Source organism: Myotis nattereri (genome assembly GCF_964212035.1).
Source record: "Myotis nattereri genome assembly, chromosome: 3".
NCBI classification, from domain to species: Eukaryota; Metazoa; Chordata; class Mammalia; order Chiroptera; family Vespertilionidae; genus Myotis; species Myotis nattereri.
In genome coordinates, this window is record NC_138077.1 from 202883473 (window position 1) to 202899877 (window position 16405).

Consider the following 16405-nt stretch of genomic DNA (forward strand, 5'->3'; position numbering starts at 1 on the left):
GCAGCCTGAATTTCCTTCTGCTCGCAGAAAGCTCTCTGTCTCCTTGGGCTTTGGTGGCTTGACCATTCCAGACTTTTCTCCCTGGAATGCCTGGCCCTTCCAGCTTTGTTAACCTGGCTAACTTCTCTTCCAAAACTGAGCTCACAGGCGCCTTCTCCCTGGCAGCTGTCCCTGAATTCTACCGGGTGAAGTAACAAGATCATGGTCCTTCAGTGAATGTCTACTGTACCTAATGCGTGCCAGGTCCTGTGTTGGGCTCTGGGGAGGTAGAAACAGATCAGCAGGCCTCTCCCTCAAGGAGCTTCCAAACTAGTGCCCAACGCGTGAACTTCCTACCGGGAGAGGCAGGGTGCAGAGGCGGGCCCAGTCCGGAGCTGGGAAACCTTGAGGGAGAAGGGATTGGCTTTGACCAGGGAATTAGCAAAGGCACTCAGAGGAGGTGGCGCTGGAGCTGGGAGGAGAGGGGAAGGGCACACCGCACAGAGGAACAGCAGCATCCGGGGCACAGAGGGATGAAGCTTTAGGGGCAGTGTGGGTAACAGTAAACACCTGGTGACTGGCGCCCAGTGGGGGCTCTGGGCAAGGGTTTAGCAGCCATTATCTCATGCCATTGAAACTATTTGTAGATGAGGTGCTTTATGATCTCCCTGTACGGGTGGAAAACTGAGATTGGGAGAGGCTGTTAAGGTTTCCATGGCCAGAAAGTGATGGAGTCGCGCCGGCCTTGCCCCCAAGCCCGTGTTCATGCCCGCCGCACCACGCTGCAATTTCTGTCCCAGGCGGTGGGAGCGGAGCGCTTCCTGGAAGGAGGTGGTAGCTCAGGGTGGAGCCAGAATATGTAGGGCCCCGGATGTGGGGCTTAAGAGTCGGGCCTTGTCCCAAGGCAATGGGGAGCTATGGAGGGTTCCTGAAGAGTGCAGTGCTGTGGTCTTTCCTGAGAACGTGGACATGACAACATAGTCTGTCCCAAAGATGGAGAGACACCTGGTAGATGTTCCCAGGGGTCTTTGCTCAAGACTGGCCAGCAACCCAAGCCCAGGCAGCAATCAGCCTGGTGTGTAACCCAGGCAACAGATGCCACTCTGGACCCTTCCCAGCAGCTCCAGTTGCTCCCTGTCTGGGGCTAAAGGGGCTGAGGTGACTCAAACACAGGCCTGTCTACAGTACCATAGCCTGGTGAGATGCCAGCCACAGCCTGGAGGCCAGACCAGGCTATGCATGGCTGGGAGTTGGAGCATTCTTTCCAAGGTTCAAATGAGTACTTCTAAGAGGACACAACAGCCAGGAATCAGGAAAGTTCAAGACCTTCAATAAGCTGGGTGACTTGGAAAAGTCACTTCACCTCTCTGAGCCTCAGTTTCCTCATCTGTAAAATGGGGATCACAACCCTATGTACCTCACAGGGTTGCTTGAGGATCCACAGAGGCGTTGGATATAAAGGGTTTTTACAACAGGCCAAGGCTGAAGATCACAGTGAAAATCGCTAACACTCGTGGGGGCCAATGGTGGGTAGGAGATTCATCAACACTGTCTCCTTTACATCTCAGAACAGCTTCATGGGGAAACCAAGGCTCAGAGAGATCTAGGTCTCCCCCAAGGCCGCAAGGCCAGCAAGGGGCAGGGCAGGATCTGACCTCTTTGGTCTGACCTCAGAAGCCACCAGGCTATGCTGCCTCACAAAAGGGGGAAATAGCCCTGGCTGGCATGGCTCAGTGGTTAGAGCGTTGGCCTGTGGGCCAATTAGAGCGTTGGCCTGTGGGCCAAAGGGTCATGGGTTCGATTCCCAGTCAAGGCATTTACCTAGGTTGGGAGTTAGTTCCCGAGCCCTGGTCATGGTGTGTGCGGGAGTCAACCAATCAATGTGGCTATCTCTCTCTCACATCAATGTTTCTATCTCCCCTTCTTCCTCCCTCCCACTCTCTCTCAAAAAAAAAAAAAAATCAATGGAAAAAATATACTCAGGTGAAGATTAACAAAAGCAAAACAAAACAAAACAAAAGGGGGCACATCACAGCTTTCACGTACCATGCTCTCGGTGCCAGGCCCTGGGCTAATCACTCCATACACTCCGCGAGGCTGGCACTGCCATCCCCATTGTACAGATGCGGAAACTGAGACCAGAAAGGCTAACGGGCGGCCCAAAGTCCCACAGCCATGAAGAAGCAGAGCTGATATTTGAACCCCGCCCAGTCTGACTGGGTTCAGGGTGGCCTCTGTCTGAAAGAGAGGAGAATCGGTGCCTGACAGGGTTTCAGGGTCCCTGGCCCACGCAAGGGGGGTGTGGCGCTGCCAGAGAAGCCCTGGGCCGCTCTGGGAAGGCGGCGAACCTCCTCGGTGAAACCAGCCAACAGGCAGCGCGTTGTTTCTCCGGCTCGGCCCCCTGCGCCGTCCTCGGGCTCAGGGAGAGGGGACCCGGCTAATGTGAAATCCTTCTGCCCGCAGATTCTCGCTCACATACCCCTCCTTGTCCTCCTGCCGCTCGGAGGCCCTTTTCGGCCCCGGTTGCCTGCCTGGAGCCTGCTCTTGTTTTCTCAGGCCGGGGCGGAGGAGTCCCTGTGACGCCGGCTCCTCCACTTGGTCCCCCGCCTGCCCGCCGCTGGCCTGGGCATCCGCCAGCGCCAGCCGCCGGCTGAAACCCAATCCTCGGGGCCAGCCGGGCTGCGCGCTAACAGCGGGCCGCATTGTGAGGCCGGGGCTTCGGGAGAGTTTGGATTCGCTGCTTGGGGACCCACTTAACCTCCGCAAAGGACAGGATGATGGATGGGGGTCTGGGAAGGGGTTGCTGGGGGTGGGGTGGGCGGTAAATGAACACCAGGGCTTCCTGGGGAAGGAAAGGAAGGAGGCAGGGCCGGGAACAGCCCTCTACACACAAGATCTCCGTCAGTCCGCACGGCCACCCTGAGGGATGCCTGTTGCGGGTCCTGTTTTCTACAGAAGGAAACCGAAGCTCTGAGAGGTCAGGTGACTTGGCCCAGGTCACACAGCCCGTCAGAAACGGAACCCAGGACCATTGGTCTTGAGCCTTCCTGACACCCCAGGCTGCCTCTTGCATTTGCCTGGTGGTTTTGAATCGTTAAAGTCCCTTTACTTCAATGAATCCACAGACCCTTCCCACCTATGGAGAAGGTAATAAAAATATAATGAGGACAGCCAGCATTACTGAACCCCTACTGTGTGCCAGGCGCTGTGCTGAGCACTTTTCGACTTCATCTTGTGAGATCCTAATAGTGGCTCAGTGAGGTGGGAACAATGGTCACGGCCGTTTCACAGAAGATGAGAGGAAACTCAGAGAGACGGTCACCAAGACATGGCAAAGCCGGGACCCGCCCCAGACCGGCCAATGGAGGCGGGAGCCTGGCACCCCGGTTGTTTACAGCGAGCGCCCCTTCTGAACGGTTGCTAAACAGTGAGCACACCACCCCTGGGCCCAGGGGACGGAGCGCCCACCCTGCAGGCCCACACCCGAGGTGCTTCTTCCCCCTGCAACGCTGCTTGTCCGCCTGACCTGCCTGAGCCCCTCAAACACATCCTTCAAGACCCAGCTCAAATGTCGCCTCCCCTGAGAAGCCTTTCCTGATGGCCCCGGCACCGGAGCTCCCACAGCCCCATGGCACCTCCCATCATCACTCTTGTCACCCTGCCTGCGACATCCTTTTATTCCTCAGTCCCTCCCCTGGACTGTGAGCGCCTGGCCGGCGGGGCTGGGTCTGGTTCACTGTGGCAGCCTTCGGCCTCCGTTAAAACCACCGTACTTCCCGCCGTGCCCTCACCCCCAGCTTACCCAGATAGTAAATGCTCTTTCCCGCGTACACCATCAGTCTCAGTGTCTGGGTTTTCCCTCCAGGAAATACGGTCACATCGAGATGGCCCCGTACACTATATAATTCAAAGCACTTACTTAGTGCCAACTGTGCTGAGCTGTCCCATATTGTCTCCTCTGACGCTCACAATATCCTATGAGCTAGACTGATGATTATTCTCCACACTTACCCACCCACCCATCATCCATCCACCCCCTCTCTCACTTACTTTATCCATCTATCATTCCACGCGCCCAATAACCCACCACCCATTCATCCACCCACCCCTACACCTAACATGTATCCATTCCTCACGCATACATTTTCCCTGTCAACCAACTCTCTTCCTTCATCTCTTCCTCCCTTTCTTTCTATAGATGGGGGGAAATGAGCTTCAGAGAGGCGAAGCAACCTGCCCCATGTCACACAGCTAGTAAGCAGCCGACCCAGTTGAGCAAGGTATGCTTTTAACCACTCTGCTATGTAGCCTCTCGCTTTCTCCCTTTATTTTAACTGTCCTGTTGCATGCGGGTTTAATATGTTAGGCCACCTCAAATCCTCTTGGATGTGTGTGGGTGTAAATTACACACCAATGAGACACAGGCCCCTGTAAGTCCGAGCCAGGGTCTGCCAGGTTGGAGTCAATTAGCCAGCCTGCTGCAGGACCTGCTGGGATGGGATTATTTGCCTAATTGGCATTGGTTTCTCCCAGTGAAGGACAATTAACTCAAATCCCGGAATCCAGACCACCCCTCTGCTTCTGGGCAAGATGTCAGGCATTTAGCCGCATGAGACTTTACTGTTCATTCATTCACCATTGACCCACAGACCCACTTATCCATTTATCTTTCTAATTATCCAATCCTTGCTATCATCCATAAACTATCTTGCCATCTACTCATGCAACCACCTACCTCTTTCCCCATCTGGATACCTATCTACTCACTTATCCTTCCACCAACCCATCTGTTCACTTACCCAACAACCCACCCACCCATCTATCTATCTTCCCATTCATCCACTGACCTACCCAACCCAAGAAACTATTCATGAAATTGTTCTGCCTTCTTGTCATACACTCACCCATTTGCCCACCCACCCAACCATCTATCTATCTACCTACCCTATCATTTACCCACTCCAGCAGTCATTCCACTCACCCAATAATGCACCACCCATTTGCCATCTTATACATCTAGCATCCCACTTGGGTACCCATCCATCCATCCACTCACCCTCGGAAACAACCTCCCACTCCTTCCTTTCTTTCTTTTCATTTTTCCATCCATGTGACCATTCATTTACGTCACTCACTTATACATCTAAAAACGTGTTACCTATTTTTCACTCCTCGCATCTAGTTAGTCTGCGTTTATTGAACACCTACTATGTGCCAGGTCCACGCTAGGTACCAGAGAATCAAAAATAGACATTGTCACTGGCCTAAAAAAAAAAAAAAGTGCTGTTTTGGGGTCAAACTCTAAACCCTTAATGGTTCCCACCCCCACTTCCCACGGACTTTCCAGGTTCACATGCTACCCTTGGATTTGGCCCCCTGATCGGGCTGGCATCCTGGGGCTCCCTGCTGTCTCTGGGTCTGGTTTCTCTCTGCCTCCAGATAACTTGCTTCACGGGGTCCCTCTGGCCTGTACACCTGGCTTCCGCATCATATCAGACATGGATATGGCTGAGGCCTGTTACACCCCAAATAGGACCCAGTGAGTGAGAACATGAGCCCAGATTCAGCCTCACTGCCACTGTGGTCCCCTGTTGCACAGCCTGGACGAGGGGTCCCAGGCATAAACAGACACAACTCCACAGCCAAGGAGGGACCCAAACCCTGCCTGGGAGTCAGAGGAGGCTTTCCAAATGAGTGACACCTCGCCTGCACCCCAAAGATTGAGTAGGAGACAGGCAGGATGGAAGGAGGGAAAGGGACAGAACGTTGAGAAAGCAAAAATGTGTTCCAGACAGGAGGAAAAGCTTGTGCAAAGGCTGAGAGGAGAGAATACAGCCCCTGCGGGAGCTGCACCAGGGAGAAGGGAGGTCTAGGATAGTGGTTCTCAATCTTCTAGCCCTTTAAATACAGTTCCTCATGTTGTGACCCACCCATAAAATTATTTTCGTTGCTACTTCATAACTGTAATGTTGCTACTGTTATGAATTGTAATGTAAATATCTGATATGCAGGATGGTCTTAGGTGACCCCTGTGAAAGGATTGTTCGACCGCCAAAGGGGTCGCGACCCACAGGTTGAGAACCGCTGGTCTAGGAGAAAGCAAGCTCCAGGCTCCACAAAGAACCTTGAATGTCAGGCCAAAGGGCTCAGACCATCCCGAGGGCAGCAGAGGAGCCGTCGAAGGGGCCTGATTCAGCCGTCTTTGTGTTCTTGTGTGAAACTGACCCATTTTACAGATGAGAAAACTGCAGCCAAGGGATCAGAGAGGTGCCGAGGGCTGCCCCAGGCCACACTGCCAGGCAGGAGCAGAGGGAAGATCCCACCCCAGGTCTGATGGCTCCAAAGCCCTCGCTCATTCTGAGAGCAGCCGCTGCCTCGGAGTAGAGCCGTTTTCAAATTGCCTGCATCCCTCCAATGTGCATGCCCCCTCCAGCTCTGCCTCTGTGACAGAGCTACCAGGGCACATCTCTACCCAGCGTGCCTCTGCCGCGCCCTCCTCTCCGAGGGCTCACTTGCCAAGCACGCCTAGCATCTCAGGGGGTTACGCACACACAGCTCTGCTGGGGCGTTTTCTCGTGTGCGAATGTTTCACAGGAGAGGGGCCCAGCAACTTCCCATCACTGCCTTTATGATCAGAGCCTCCATGTCGTCATCATTCGTGACTGTTCACTCTCCACCGCACCTGGTACCCGGAGAGGCGACCCCAGACAAAGAGCCTGAGCTTCTGACATGAGCTGCTGGGGCTCGGGACATGGTCGGGTACAGAAGGGTTAGTGATAGCAGGAAGGAACAGGACTCAGATGAGGGGGCCCTTAGGGAGGAGAAGACACTGGGGGAGGGGCCCCCGGAGCCAGATGCAGGGAGGAGACTGGCCAGGAGGTAAGGGAATACCACCTACTACCCCTGGCATCTCCATCATCATGGTGGGCACCTCCTCTATGCCAGGCCCTGTGACAAGCAATGGACATCCAGTATCACATCTGAGTTCATCTAAGCCTCCCCAAACCCTTCAAGGGATGCACTAGGATACCTGTTCCCGTTTTGCAGGTAAGTAAATCGAGGCTCAGTGAGGACAAGTTAGTGGGCCAAGATCCCCTGCAAGTTGGTGGGGAAGACAGGCTTTGATTTCTGGGCTGTGTAACCAAATCCCCTCATAACCTCAAGGAGCTTTTTTGGAGTCTACAGTCTCAGGTGAGGGCTGCAGCAGGTGGTGGAGCCAGGAAGGGGGGAGGGGCTTCCAGGCCCGAGGGTGGCAGCATGGAGCCAGGGAGTAGGCGTGACCTGATCCGGAGGTGGGAGGCTGTTGCCAGGGAGGGGAAACAGGCAGGGAATAAGGCCACCTGGCACCCAGTCTGGCTCTCCCACCAAATGGGTGGTGCCCCTGCAGCTGAGAAGTGTCAGGACAGTCGCTTCACCTGCAATGGGCTTTCCTGGGCTTTAGTGCAGGTGGTGGCAGAAGAGACATCTTGCAAGAGACGGTTCCAGGAAATCCTCGGAGACTTTTGAGGGGAGGTCAGCCACCATGCTCTGGGGGCAGGACCCCTCCGCCTCACCTGTGACTTTACAGGGCCAGGCCGTGCTGCCCTGGGAAACAGCAGGTGTGGATGGGCCAGGTGGGGATGCCTCCATCACCGTCAGACCGGTCTGACGTTCAAGGCCTGCCGTGGGCTGGCCCTGGTCTCCGACCCGGACTGCACTCCCTCCACCCCATGGGGCCAGTCTGCTCACTGTCAGCCCACACTTTCTCGTCCCCCACTGCCGTGCCTTTGCTCTTGGCCACCCCCCTGCTTGGAGCATGGCGGGCAGGCAGAGCAGGCTATGTATGGCAAGCCGCTTCCTCTGCTCAGGATGCCCACCTTCTTCACCTAGAAAATTCCTCTTTACCTTTTAAGACCTAGCTCAGGCATCTCTTCTTCCAGGAAGCCTTCCCTGACTACCACCCCCACTTCCCAGCTTGTTTTGGATGCCCCTTGCCTGGGTCGCTCCTCTCCAGAGCATGTCCGAAGCCCTTTCCTAGACTGGTATTTGAACAGGGGCAGGAGTCCTGCAATGCTGGCTTCCCGAGCGCAAGGAGAGGCCATGTCAGACAATAAGCAAGTGGCCTGTGCCAAGCCCACAAACACTCCGGACCGGGCCTGCCTTAGAGCTGAGCCCAGAGCAGCCTTCCCAAGCTGCTGGCTGGCTGAGCCATGAGGCTGGTTCACCAGTGGTCGGCAAACTCACTAGTCAACAGAGCCAAATATCAACAGTACAACAACTGAAATTTCTTTTGAGAGCCAAGTTTTTTAAACTTAAACTATATAGGTAGGTACATTGTTATTAACTTAATTAGGGTACTCCTAAGGCTTAGGAAGAGCCACACTCAAGGGGCCAAAGAGCCGCATGTGGCTCGCTAGCCGCAGTTTGCCGACCACGGACCTAGGAGACCACAGGACCACTGGCCACAGCTCCCGGCCCTGATCAGCCCACACTGGAGCGCCTCCTTACCAGGAATTCTGTGGGAGTGGCGGCGGTGGCCCCAGCAGACCCACTGATGCTGGAAATTGGCTCAGGAATTCCTGCTCTGATGGAGAGATTGGGTCTGGAACCTCAAGCATCTCACCATGCTGGCGTGCACCCCGCCGGGATGGGCTGCTCCGTGATGGGGTTAAGGTATTTAGTGGGTGGTCCTGTCCCCTCATGCTAACACTGGTACTCCTGACCTCTTTCCTGCTGGCCCTCTTCTCCCACACCTACCCCAGGGCTGCAGCCTCAGTGACCTCACCTGGGAAATGGGAACACTAACAGGCTTTATTCCCAGGTATGGATGCAAAGCGCAGCTCAAGGCCTGGCACAGTCAGCTCAGGGAGCTTAGTACAGTGGGGCCTTGACTTACGAGCGTCCCGACTAACGAGTTTTTCAAGATACGAGCCTTCTCTCGGCCGATTTTTTGCTTTGAGTTGCGAGCTAAAATTCGGGTTACGAGCCAGCTTCAGATACCCCACCGCTAGTTGGCGCAGTGAACGTCACAGTGACCACCACAACATCAGCCCAGCATCACGTGTCTCACTCGTTCACTTTTTTATTTGACATACAAGTAATTTGAGTTACGAGCTCTGTCACGGAACGAATTAAACTCGTAAGTCAAGGCCCCACTGAACCACAATTTTTATCAAACCTCACTACCCGAGAGCAATGGTCCTGAGAACAGAGCAAGCCCCTGCGATGGGATGGGATGGGCAGCTGCATACGAACAGGGATGAGGTCATAATCCTGACTTCCAGCTACTGAGGACCTACTATGTGCTAGGAACTGTACCAGCTACTTTTCACAGGTGATGCCGTCTGGTCCCCTTTTAACAGATCCAAACATCGAGGCTCAGAGACGGGCAGGGCTTGCCTGGGGTCACCAGGGAGTTGGCAGCACTGGGATTCTGAGCACCGCACCGTGTGGGGCCTCCCGCTGCCTCCAACTGACGCTCAGAAAGTCCCCGGGGCTGGGCCTGGCGGGGAGCATTAACTTGGCCTTATTTAAAGTTGCAATTATCTGTCCCATTTCCCGCTGGTTACATCTGAGCTCTCCGGGGAGGCGGGAAGACCCTGACGGAGGCTGCCAGGAACAGGGAGTTTCTAAGGAACCGTCTCTGAGCCCGTCATGAATGAGCACGGAGGACGTGGGCTCTCTTCCGGTACCTGGGCCTCTCACCCCTCTGCCCTGCCCCAGGGAGCTGACACGGCGGCTGGGAGGGGCTTCCCCAGGGCGGGCAGGCTCCTTGTCAGTCCTGCAGAAGCTGCGAAGGGGTCAGACCAGGAGTTGAGGCATACAAATGGCACCCAATGTAGAGACGGGAAGACTGAGGCAGCCTGGGGGTTGGTCCACGATCCCATGGTGAGGCAGCCTAAAACTCAGTGACCCACACTTAGAGAAGGGCCCCAGGAAGCTCTCCGAGGCGGGAAGATGGAACTGGGAAGGGCTCTGGAGATGGAGGAGGGAGTAACTGCCCGCAGGCTTCAGTTCGGGGTTTTCAATTGGCTGGTGCCTCCTGAGGCCTTGAGAGGGGACAGAGTGCAACAGGAGCCTCAGACAGGAAGGTCTGGACCAAGGCTGTGTGTCGGCTACTCAGTGGCCGGATTGTCTGGCTCCCAGTCCCATACTTCCCCCTGGGACAGAGAATTCTTCAGGCATACCTCCCTCCACTCTCCCCACAAAGTCCTCAACACCCTACCCATCTCCTCTTCTCCGATTCAACCCATCCCCTCCCTGAGCACCTACTGTGTGCCCACCATGGCCTCAGCCCCTGCCTGGAGGAACCCAGAGACTGGCGAGAGTAACACGGAAGAAGCAGTTCTGGTTCTTGCTGTCAGAATGAGGGGCATAGGCTGGACAGTGGGACTGGAGGGGCAGGAGAGCAGGAACCTGGCGGTGGAACCCAGGTGTCGGGTCCAAACGGGAAGCCGTGGATCCGTGGTGTACCCCGGGGAGCTGGGAGTGTGGGCTCAGCGGTCAGATCTACATTTGAACCCCACTTCCTAACCTGGTGACCTCAGGTAAGCCGCTTCCTTCCCGCCTAAGCTGTGGAATGGGAATAACATCAGTACCGCCTTGCAGGTGGGCGTGACAATGAGGTCATGCACGGAAAGCGCTGAGCCCGTGCCTGGCTACAGTAACCGCTCGGTAAGATATTGGCAGCCATTACTGTAACTCAAGTTTCTACACAGCTTGGCACCAACCAGTCCCTCAGTGAGTGGAAGTTATGGTATTGTTATTACCATCAACATTAGCCAGGCCCCTCTGGTCAAGGAGAAGGCAGACTCTAGCTTTCTTGCCTGTCTCGGAAGGCAGAACAGTGCCCTCCGCCCCCACAGATATCTACGTCCTAATCCCCAGCCTGTGATGATTACCCTACACGGCAAAAAGGGACTTTGCAAATGAGATTAAATTAAGGATTCAGAGATGGGGAGCTTATCCAGTGTAATCACAAGGTTCTTTATGAGAGAGAGGCAGGAGGGGACTTAGGAGAAGCGAGGATGGGATCAGAGTGCAAGGAGGTGCTCTGACGATGGAGGTGGGGCCACAAGCCAAAGTATGTAGGCAGCCCTTAAAAGCTGGAACAGGCAAGGAAATGGATCCCAGCAACACCTTGATTTCAGCCCAGTGAAACGAATTTCAGACTTCCGACTGTAAGAGAATACATTTGCATTGTTTTACGCCACTAAGATGTGGTAATCTGTTACGTTGGCAATAAGAAACTAACATATCATTCTTAATGTACACCAGCAACTGCTCCATCCTCAAGAACCCCACACACTCACTTCCGCCACTGAGAAAAAGCCACCCCCACTGCTGCCGGAGGGCAGTGGTTGGGGTACGGGGTTGGGGGCTCACGGCTGCGGGTTGAGGAGCGTTCTCCCAGCATTCCCAGTCCTGCTTGCCCTTGTATGTCCCTGAGAGGCAGTGGCTGTGGCAGGGCGGCTGCTGATCCCGTGGAACTGGGCACTGGTGGGCCCAGCAGCCGTCTCTGTTCTGGACGGATGGGAGAGCAGGGTGAGGTGGGCTATTCCTGGGGCTACTGTCTACCTAGTGTTTATCATGTGCCAAGCCCTGCCCAGGACCCAATCTTCCCAAAGCCTGGGAACTATTACCAGCCCCATTTTACAGATGAAGAAACTGAGGCTCAGAGAAGTAACGTAACTTGCCCAAGGCCATCCAGCAGGATGTGGACTGGCTGCCACTTGACAGGCCCAACCATGGGGCCCCCCTGCCTTCCCTGGGTGCTCTGTCCACTCCCAGGCCACTCAGATCTGAGACCCATCGGGCAGGGGACCTCTGCTGTCGGCCAGGCAGTGGGACCTGGGACCACTCCCTGCCCCCGCACTCTCTGGGCCTCGGGGCTACGAATCATGTCCCCTTGTCTGCCTCCCAGAGGTCTGCACAGTAGCTGAAGTCACAGGTGCAGGTGCAGGAGGACCCTGCAGAGGGCTGGACCCCGGGGGGAGGAAGAGACGCTCTGAGAATCACAGCACCAGCACCCCTAGACGGACCGATGCCAGCCCTCCTCATGGTGAGCAGCTGTAGCCTGCGCAAAGCCGTCCCCAGCCTGACCTCCCTCAGGCTTCCTCCAGCTCGCCATCACATTCCCATTCCACAGAAAATAATCATAATGAGGACAATCGCGATCATGGCCATCAGTGGAGCCCCTATCTGTGCCAGGCAGCGAGCTAAGAGCTTGCTGATGTCCTCTCATTCTACCGTCTCACACATCCTCCAGGAGGAAACGCCTAACTCGGCCTCCTTTCCAACCAGCACCCGGGGGCTCAGAGCCACTCCTGCGGCCTCTGTCAAGATCCTCGCTGTCCAGAGGAGGACATGGGCCCAGAGAGGGTCCTGGCCTGCGCAAGGCCCAGCGAGAGCAGGGGTGGCTGAGAACCCAGGTCTCCAGGCCCCCAGAGGAGCCTGCCTTCCTCTGGGCACAGGGCATCGCTTGTGGGACGTCCTTGGGAGGTGGGAGCTCTAGCTGAAGGCCCTGAGGACCAGGGGCAGGTGGGTCTAGAGCAGCCGTGGGCAAACTTTTTGACTCGAGGGCCACAATGGGTTCTTAAACTGGACCGGAGGGCCGGAACAAAAGCATGGATGGAGTGTTTGTGTGAACTAATATAAATTCAAAGTAAACATCATTACATAAAAGGGTACGGTCTTTTTTTTTTTTTTAGTTTTATTCATTTCAAACGGGCCGGATCCGGCCCACGGGCCGTAGTTTGCCCACGGCTGGTCTAGAGTCTGCCCAATGGGGTGGCATATGGCTCTAAATCCATCTTCTTGTGCCTCTCATGGACCCAATTCCCTGGATGCCAGCATCTGGGAGCTGGGAAGCCAGAATTAGGGCTCCCCAATACCCCCCAGTTGGTGTTATCGGGGACACTGCCTGTACCCTGGCCCCTCCCAGGAGACGTTTGCCTCAGATGACTTCCCTGGTGGTGTTGGTGCCAGGCTGGGAGAAGGGAGGAGGCAGGCTGGGCGTCTCTGTCACAGCAGGCTACAGAGCCCTGCGCGGAATCCCAATTGAGCTATTTTTAATGTGCTTCAATTTTCATTTTCTTTTATTGGAAAACACAGATGGTGACTTGCTGCCCCTCACACACACCGAGCAAGGCGCCGACAGGGAGAGCGATGTGCGGCAAACACATGTCCGCCCCTCCCGTGCCCGGGGAACCGTAGCCAGCCACCCAGCCTTGCGGTTGCTCTGGGCCTCAGTTTACCCAGCTGTGAAATGGAGTTGGCTGAGGTGGCCCCCAAGCCCCCACCGCTCCACAGTCTATGAGCGTCTGGGCTAGAGCAGGGGAGGAGGCTCCACCGGCCACTGGCCGCAAAGGGCACCACTGCCAGGGAAGAGAGGTGCGCGGGAGGGAAGGGCAATGCTGGCCATGGGGCATTATCTTCGTGCCACCTCCAGCCACGCTTGGAGGCTTTCCCATTTTACAAATGAGGAAACTGAGGCTCAGGAGATCAAGCACCCTGCCCAGAGCCCAGTGGCTGGGGCAGGGCAGAGCTGGGCGCTGACCCCGGGCTGTGCGAGCACACCTCCCATTCTCATTCTCACCCTCTCCGCAGCGCTCCCAGCCAGATCCTCTGTTATTTATTTTTCTCATTACAAGAGCCATACATGCTCATTAAAGACCATTTGAAAAATGTAGAAAAGTCAGAAGGAAATATAAAGTACAAAATAATAATCATCTCCCCCAGTTGGCCCTCCACCCCTACAGGACCACTGCCAGCATCTTGGCGTCTTCTTTCCACTCCCCCCCCCCCGCCCCCCACACACACATAGTGTGTGATGCTTTTAACATCGTTTGGTGGGGGCGCTAGATAGCATCTGGCTGTGCACACAATGGACTTGGGTGCCTTTTAAAAACACCAGTCCAGCCCTAGCCAGTTAGGCTCAATGGATAAAGCATCGGCCTGCGGACCAAAGGGTCCTGGGTTCGATTCCCGTCAAGGGCATGTACCTTGGTTGCAGGCTCCTCCATGGCCTGGGCCCTGGCCGGGTCTCGTGCAGGAGGCAACCAATTGATGTGTTGCTCTCACATCGATGTTTCTCTCTCTCTTTCCCTTTCTCCCTAAAAATCAATGGGGGGGAAAAATATCCTCAGGTGAGGATGAACAACAACAACAACAAAAAGTAAGAACACCAGTCCTGGCTGTCCCTTCCCCCAGAAGATGGGAAGACTTCGGAGCAAGCCGGCGACTGCCGTTCGGAATCTGTATTTCCCAGGTGATGCTCAGGCAGGCACAGCCTGGATCAGCTCACAGCCTGCACTGGGCAAGACCACGGGCTCCAGAGACAGCTGAAGCCACCGGCTTGCCTGTGCTCTGAGCTGTGTGCCTTGGGTGAGTGAATGCACCTCTCTGAGCTGCAGTTTCCTCCTCTGGAAAACTGGGACCTGCCTGTGCAGGGTTGTGAAGAAGGTGAGAGGAAAAGATCTTACACCCACCCAACATACTGCTCCCCTGCCAAGGCTGTCATCCTAACTGTCCCAAAGCCACTTCTTAAGGGCCCTTTCCCAGCGTGTGGCTGGTATGGTGGGAAGGCCCAGGAGTAGAGAAACGTGGAATGTAACGGAGAAGCAACCACCGTGGGCCCTGGGGGTGCTCAGCTGGCCTGGTCTCCATCCGTCTCATCTCCCCAGTTATGCCAGCCCTCTCGGACATGGGGACAGGCGTGAACCACAGGCACGTGTGGTGCACCTGTGGCCACGGAGACAGGAGGCAGACTTTTGGGAGCTCAGGCCTTGGGAAAGGTGGGAAGCTGCGACCTGAGGAGGGGGGTGGAGCCATCTGGAGCCAGAGAAAGGGGCCCAGGGAGGGCAGGAGGAGTTGTGCGAAGCAAAAGCATAATCGATGATGATGAAGACCCTGCCTCTGCCTCCCAGGGGTCCCTTTCCACATCACAACTCAGACCCCGTCACTCACGGATTGTTGGTGGCTCCCCAATACCCACAGGTGGAGGTCCAAATGAGACTGGCGAATAATTACTGAGAACCTACTATGTGCCAGGCTTCCGGAATGAATCTCCTGCCATTCCCATCCCTTCTCCTGCCTGCCCCTCCTACTCCATATGCCAGCCATTTCTGTCCTTAAAAAAAGCCGGCGCCCCACTGCTAAGCCTGGAATTGATCTTAGCCAAAAATCTCCTCCAGCCCACCCCAGCCGCCCAAATCCTGCTCAGCCCCCAGTGCCTGGCTCATTCCTTTCTGGGTGCCCCCATCCCTTCCCCCACACCGGGATATAATAGTTCCTGAGTATCCCACCTCCCCCAAACCGTGGGGGCCAAGAGGGCAGAGCTGGGTCAGATTACACTCTATCTGAAAGAATCAAACGTGAACTTCTCTATATCTCAGTTTTCCTAGCTGTGAAACGGGTGGGCTGTGTTACCTGCCTCACCTGCCTCAGTGGGTTGGCATCTATAACGAATTAGAGGACGTGGTCGTGTTTTGAAAACTGTAAAGTGCGTAGGCCTTAGGTACATGGGTGGGATCTGGGGCCAGCCCTTGAGGGCCCTCCTGTCCCCCAACACCCAGCCTGCTGTCAGCTGGGCCCACAGGCTAGCTTTGCAGACTCTGCTGTGAGCTGCAGGAACCACAAGGTACACGTGGGTGTGGAGAGCAGGCCTCCACCAAAGGTGCCATTACCGTCACGGAAGGTACCGCGTACTGCCCCTGTGCGAACACCGCCGGCATCTCCTCTAACGTGTGTCATAAGACACGACAGGGGCGGGGGTGGACACTGCTTTGAATTCTTGCCCAAAGGCTCAGAGACACTTACAGGCAGGGCACAGGGTGTGAGGGGCGTGGCCGTGGGCCAGCACTCCTTAAAGAGGATGGCCCAGTGCTTCCTGGTTTGGGAGGCACTTTCCCCTTCACCGTCTCAAGCTTTCCTTACAATAGTCCCACCACATGGACACTCATTCACGCATCAGACCTTCCCCGAGCATGTCTATGCCGGCCTCAGGCTGGAGGAATAAGTGCCAGCCCCAGGGCCATGCAGATAACGGGGTGGGGGTGGGGGTGTGGGGGTGGGGGAGGAAGGGCATGGGGCAGACAGACCACCATTAAAGTGCAATAAAAGGGTAATAGGTCCCACAAGCAGGGTGCATGGGACACACAAGGAGCATAGAGGAAACAGGCAAGCCTCGGGTCCTCATCGTACAGGTGGCACATCTGTGGCTCAGGGAGACTGAGGGTTTTGCCGAAGGCCCGTGGTGGTGATGGCGGTGGTGTACACCCTTAGGGTACCTCATGGCAGATGAGGAAGTGAACCAAGAAAATAACGGGAAAAACCGTTCCACGCAGAAGAAAGAGCAGGTGCAAAGGGCCTGAGGAGGAAGTGGTCCTTATCTGACTCTGTTTCCTGGTGTGCTCATGAGCTAACTCCGGGACGGGCTCCGCGGAGC